This window comes from Micromys minutus (genome assembly GCF_963924665.1).
Source record: "Micromys minutus genome assembly, chromosome: 10".
Taxonomy (NCBI): Eukaryota; Metazoa; Chordata; class Mammalia; order Rodentia; family Muridae; genus Micromys; species Micromys minutus.
In genome coordinates, this window is record NC_137979.1 from 53068071 (window position 1) to 53075312 (window position 7242).

Sequence of the window (7242 nt, forward strand, 5' to 3'; positions counted from 1 at the left end):
CACAAGGTGACAAGATACCTACGAACATAAAAACATAAAGACGAACAAATAAATCTCAAGGAAGGAAGGAAGAAAGAAAGAAAGACCTAGCAAGATGAGCTGCCATACGGTACGCAGGTGGCAGCAGCAGGGGTGCTACTGGCCCTTCAATGTGTGACCAAGTTGCTGGAGACAAAGACAAAGAGTGTAACTATGCAGTTGGCTGTTTTATTGTTTGCTTCTTTGATTTTTTCTTTCTTTCTTTCTTGTTTTTCCCAAGACAGGGTTTCTCGGTGTAGCCCAGGCTAGCCGCAATATCCTCTTGGCTCTGCCTCTGGCTCCTGTGTACATGGGAGTAAATGCAGGCGCCACCGCATCTGGCTTTAAAAGTTTATTTTATTGGGGAACTTTTCCTTTTGTCGCAGCTCCTTATTCCAGGCTGGCCTTTAGCTCCCACACTTAGGAGACAGAGGCAGGCACATCTCCATAAGTTCTAGGACACCCTGGTCTACCTGGCTCAAGAAAGCAAGATAAGTAAATTTTAAAAAAGATTTATTTACTTTATTTATCTGAGTACACTGTCGCTGTCTTCAGACACACCAGGAGAGAGCATCAGTTCACATTACAGATGGTTGTGAGCCACCATGTGGTTGCTGGGAATTGAACTCAGGACCTCTAGAAGAACAGCCAGTGCTCTTATATGCTGAGCTATCTCTCCAGCCCAAAATAAATAAATTTTAAAAAAGTAGCCTGTGGGGCTGATGAGGTGGCTCAGTGGTTAAGAGCACTGACTGCTTGTCCAGAAGTCCTGAATTCAGTTCCCAGCAACCACATGGTGGCTCACAGCCATCTGTAATGGGATCAGATGGTCTCTTTTGGTGTGTCTGAAGACAGCTACAGTGTACCCATACATAAAATAAATAAATAAAAATTAAAAAGTAACCTGTGGGTAATTAAAATAGCTTCTTAAACTTTTCCATTTTAAGGTGCCCCCCACTTTCACCTGAGGAAATTTTATGTAAACTATGTATACATGATTTTAAATTAGGTATATAGCTAGGTGTATAAGTTGATCTTGGTTCTCAACATATTTGAAAAATATTTTTAATTTACTATTTTAAAATTGCTTGTGTGTGTGTGTGTGTGTGTGTGTTTGTGCCTGAGTGAGTCTCCATGCACCACAAGTATGAAGGTGCTTGTAGAAGCCAGAAGATAGCAGTGGGTCTCCTGGAACTTGAGTTGCAGGTGGTTGGTAGAACTGTTTGAGAAGGACTAGGGGTGTGGTCTTATTGGAGGAGGGGCCTAAAGGTGCCAAAAGCCTGTCTAGCCCTGCCTGCCTGATGCTGTCATGCATTCAACAATAATAGCCACAAACTCTAAACTTCTGTAACTGTGAGTCTTAAAATTAAATGTTTTCTTGTTTTATAAGCCCCTCGGTCATAGTGTTTTGCATGGCCATAGAAAAGCAACTAAGACAATTGATAATAAATCATAAATATATTTATTTTATTTTTTTGAGATAGGGTCTCACTGTGTAGCCCTGACTGACCTCAAAACTCATAGAAATCTGCCTGCCTCTATGTCCCAAGTGCTAGTATTAAAGGCATTTAACATGGAACATTTTTAGGCCAGTAAAATGACTTAGCAGGTAAATCTTTTTGCCAAACCCAACAAACTGAATTTTACTCCTGGAATCTACATAATGGAAAGAGAGAAACCACAAATTGCAAGAAAAAACTATTTAAGCTGCCCTCTGACCTCCACGTGGGTGCTGCGGCACACATATAGCTCTCTGCCCATACACCATAAATAAATAAGCACACCAATAAATATTCAAAGTTAAATTAAGCAACTTACCTTTTTGGTTGTGAGCCTAGCCTTTAAGGGTTGGGTCATCTCTCCAGCCTTAAATTAAGCATTTGAACACAATATGATATAATATAACCATACAGTGATTTGATATCTATGTGCTGAGGAATGGTTGGGGGGGTTCTGAACTTAACCCATTATATTTCTACTAGAGAAGAAAACTAGGATAAAGAGATGGCTTAGAGTTTAAACGCACTGTTCTTTCAGAGGTCCTGAGTTCAGTTCCCAGCAACCACATGGTGGCTCTCAACCATCTATAATGAGTTCTGGTGCCCTCTTCTGGCCTGCAGGTATACATGCAGGCAGAATGCTGTATACATAATAAATAAATCTTGAGAAGGAAACTTTGTGTATGCAATAGAAACATTATAATTTAAATAGTTGATAATTTGATCATTCAAATCTGAGCCGAGGTGCTCAGTCAGGAACCATTCATCTAAATTTGGGGAGATAATTTTTACTCTGATTGGGGTGGGACACTAGCAATGCCTATAAGGTTCCAATGACAATCCAAAGTTCTATTCCACTAAAATTCACCCCGGAGAACCAATGTAATTATTAGGGTTGCTCATAGAGTGTGGGTGGGAGTTTATGGGAGGGAGATCAGAAAGCAGCAAGCAGCACTGGAAGGTCTGCACCCAACATGGATCATGGCTCTCCCATGGCTGTGGAGATGAAGTCACCACCCAATGTCCTTCCCCATCTACATCCGCTAGTCCCTCAGAGAGTCCAAGTGTAGTTAGGGCAGAATTGCATATGATTGTCTAGGAGGAGTGGCACTACACACCAGGTGTAGGTGTGGCTTCCTTTTAGGAAGAAAGGACAACAGCTAGCAGGCCCAGATGCTAGCTTTTGCAAGCTCAGCCGATCACTTGAAGACATCACCCGTCCTGCTCAGAGTGCCCTGTGTTGTGTGATATTAAGGCATGCAAAGTACAAAATGCATATGTGTTTAGACTCAAGGCAGCAGTGAAGGCCTGAGATGCCACACAGGTGTGCGCACTGCCCAAAATACCACCCACTCATCATGTGACTTCATTCTCTGTTGCTCTTAGGGAGGATCTGAGTTCAAGTTCTGCCCACAACAGACTCGTAACCACAGGCCAGAAATTTGGTGGTTTTTTTGTCTGTTTATTTTGTTTAACTTTTTTTTCTTAAGATTTATTTATTTACCACAACTTTTGAGCTGAATTTGAAGCAAGTTTTATTAAATACTAACCAGGATGATGGACACTGGTCAGATCCTTACTGAAGATTCTCAGAATATAGTGTCAGATTACGTTAGCCAGGGGTTATAAAGGCAAAACCCACAAGGCTAAGTTATCCGAAAGGAACGATCATCCCTTGGGCAAGTGGGGCTTACAGAGCAGAAGCATTTTGTTTTATAGGTCTCTTAAACACTAATTAAAATTTAAGACCTAGCCTGGCAGTGGTACTGCACACATTTAATCCTAGCACTTAGGAAGCAGGGGCAGGCAGATCTCTGAGTTCGAGTCTAGCCTGGTCTACAGAGTGAGTTACAGGACAGCCCGGGCTACACAGAGAAACCATGTCTCGAAGGAATAGTAACCAGAGTTGTAGATGGTTGTGGACACTGTGAATTAAACCTGGGTCCCCTGGAAGAGCAGTCAGCAATCTTAATCACCGAGCCAGCATTTCTGGCACAGTCCCTAGCACATTTCTTGGTCAAGAGTAAAGTTTTGCTTTGTCCAAACTTCATTTGGAGTGGTGGTCCCTGTCTTTGCAACCCAGAACTTATTTCTAACAAAAGGTAAAAGCTACTGCCTTTGGCTAGGCCTCAACTAATGCCTTCCTTCCTTCCCACACATACAACAGTGTCAGCATTGTTGGTGATTGCGCCTGGGGAGATGTGAGCCAAAGTCTCTTCATCTCAGACAGGGCACTAAAGACAGACCAAACACTTCCTTTCAAGTCTGGCTTCATGACTCAATGAGTTTTGGGGTAACTCACAGAAATATGGGGGCACAGGACATAAAATCCCACGGTAGAGGGGGGGGCAGAGGCTGCCCGGCTCAGTTCACTGTGTAACTTGTAGGTAGGTGGGTTCCAAAGTCCTTTTTCTTCCCTGTCAATTGTTTACTATCTACAGCACTCCAGGGACCTTTCTTCTGAGCCCTCTAAGCTTCCTTTACTTCCAGCCTTTGTAGCCTCCCTCCCCCCTCCCTTCTCCCTCCAGGATGGAGCATTGCAGCAATAGAGAGACATATACAATTTAACCCAGAACAGCCCATCTCTGGCTCCCAAAGGCCATGGCCAGCTCACAGAGCAAAGTATCTTTATATTCTGCTCCCCCCCCCCCGGGCCTTTAAAGTCTTAAGAATTTGACTCCTTATACCTCTGAGCCCAAAGCCTCCCCCGAGAAGAGACTCAATGCAAATTGTTAATTTTGGGCACCTTCAAAACAACATTTCAAAAAAGCCATGTAATGCAAAGACTGAGCAACACAGAATAAGCATTATCATTCCCAAAAGAGGGAAAAAAAAGGAAAAGCAAAGAAGGTGCTCAGGAAAGCAAGACTGAACACTGTGTGTGTGTGTGTGTGTGTGTGTGTGTGTGTGTGTGCTGGGAAGGGGAGGGGTGTTGGGAAGGGGGTAGGGAAAGGGGTTTTGGGAGGGGGTGCTCAATTCATGCTGGGAAAGCCACAGGTTCAGGTGGTCTAATCCTACATCCTTTCTGTCTGCAGCCTGCATGGCTTCCCTCTTGGATTGGCTAGCTTGCTGCCTGTAGCTTTCCTTGGCAGATTTTCCATGTCCTATGGCTCCTACCCCCTCGCGGTGTTTCTGGTGAATGTGTGTAGGCATTCTCATGTGAAGTGGAAACTTCTAGTTCTTTGGAAAGTTAGTTATGTCAAATGATGTTTTGCTGGGTCACACAGGTGAAAGCATGTCTTGCTAAAGCAGGCATGTGAAAGAATGTTTTCCTGAAGCAGACACAGGAGAAAGGATGTTTAGATATAGCAACCGTGAAAGGACCTGTGATGAAGGAGTATGAATATGACCCCGCAGACAGTGGGAGACGAGCACTGAGCTCTGGTTTTGTTTGCTCATGACATTCTTCGCATGTATCGGTTTACCTTACATACATGCACGCGCACGTACACACACCAGTGACAAATAAAACTTTAAAAAAGGAATACCAATTAGGAGGTGTCAGTCATTCCTACTGTATGCCTCCTTCGTGACATCAGACGCTAACTCATTTATAAGAGGATACAATTGAAAAATAGCATTGAGGGCTGGAGAGATGGCTCAGTGGTTAAGAGCATTGGCTGCTCTTCCAGAGGTCCTGAGTTCAATTCCCAGCAACCACATGGTGGCTCACAACCATCTGTAATGGGATCTGATGCCCTCTTCTGGCCTGCAGGCTTACATGCAGGCAGAATACTGTATATACATCTTTTAAAAAATAGCATTACATGGTGTCACTGAGGTGCCCTGGTGGATGTGCTAAGCCAGCGTTTCCATTTCATAAACTCTGGAGTTACTTCTCATCAGTGATGGTTTCCGAAGAGGATGTAACATTCCCAAGCAGCTCATGAACTTATTCCACAGAGTACATGGCTCCTGCGGAGAATGTAGGGGGAGAACCCCAGCTGGGGAGGTGCGAGGCGCTCTGTGTAGTCACGAACATGAAAGTGCATCTTCAGGCTTCAAGAAGTGCAGTTTTCTTCCCTTTTTTTTTTTGTGTGTCTGAATGATGTGTGCACGTGAGCTTGTGTGCCACAGTGCTCAGTAGAGGTCTGATGAATTTGGGTGTCTTTACACCTTCCTGTTAGAAGCAGCTTCTTTGTTGTTGGTTGGTGCACTCAGGAGCTGCCCTCTGAGCTGTCCTCCAAGGGTTCTGATTCTTCCTCTCTTCCCCAGGGAGGAACACTGGGATGTGTATGCGTGTCTCTGCACCCAGTTTATGTGGGTTCTGGAGACTTGAACTCAGATCTTTATGCTTGTGTGGGAAGTACCATATCCTCTGTACCATGACATTACTCTAGCCACAAAGAGGAAGGTTAAAAGACACTTCTTGCAATGCCTGTGTAGGCAAAGTGGTTAACAGAGACAATCCTCCATTGTTTGCCTACAATGCAAAGAAGGGTTTAGAGATGGCTTTATCTCTACATCAACTGCTTTAGCTCACAGCTTTCACTGCAGAGAGCTAGTGAGCCAAAGCTCCTGAGGATTAGCCTACAGGACAGAAAGCAGAGAGATTCCTTCCTTTCTCTTCCTGCCCCTATCAGGGGCCATCCTGGGTTTATCAGTACATACCCTTTCCAGATTGGGGGGGGGGAGGGAGAGAGGGAGGGGGAAGGGAAAGAGAGAGAAAATGCTTCCAGGAGTCAGAGTGTAACTGGGTGTGGATGCTGTCAGGAAGACACTAGGGATGCCTGGCCCCTGGAAAGATGCCAGGTTGGATTCTTCTTCTGCCTCTCGTGGCTTCAATAGCCGCCATTCCTTTCCCAAGCTGGAAACTGCATCTGTGAGTCACTGGGGAGGCAGCGGTGGAAGCTGGAAGGTCCAGAGCTTCTGGATTTCCCGGCATTGAGGTAATTTTGGATGCTGAGCAGACAGAATCAGCCCTCAGTCTCCTCTTGGCCTATCTTGGGGCATCTTGGAAGTGCATTAATGGCTTGGTCACATGATCAGCAAATGTAGAAGCAGTTTATTCCCAAAGGCAGGCTCCAGGATGAGCCCATCAGAGATCAGAGTTTTTTGTTTTTGTGCTGTAACCTTCTGAGCAGTGGGTAGAGTTGGGGGGGAGGGGGTTGGGAAGTGGGAAGGGGATGGGGGATGAGGGGGGTGGGTGGGTGAGGGAAGACAAGAAAGGCATCGAGAAGGCAGGCCACACACAAAGTGTTAAGTATGAAGAGCCCTGTCTTAGCTCGTCCATCGTGCAAGTTACTGGGCCTCTCTGGATCTTGCTTACCTCAGCTACAAAGTGAAAGTAAATGGTAAGACCCACGAGGGGGGTGGGGGGGTGAGCTAATTCTGAGAAACGGAGAGTGATGGGCTGAGCTGCACCCAGGGCCTTGAAACTGTGAGACAATCGCTCCCCTACTGATATCACAGCCCAGGCTGGTGTTGGCAGGTGTTCTGCTGCTGTTGTTGATTTAGAGGAGCTGTAAACAAGGGGCTGGCAGGATGTGCCCAGCCTCTTGGGTTGGGATTACATTTATGGTTCACTATTTTTAATTTGAAATAACTGCATATGTGTATGTGTGTGCCTGTGTGTATGAGATGTAAGTGCATGTGTTTGTGTGGGTACATACAATGTATCTAAGTGCATATGTGTGCAGAGAACCATCTTTGCTATTTCTAAGGATACTTTTTTTTTTTTTTTTGGAGACAGGGTTTCTCCCTGGCCTGCTTCTCAGATTAAGAC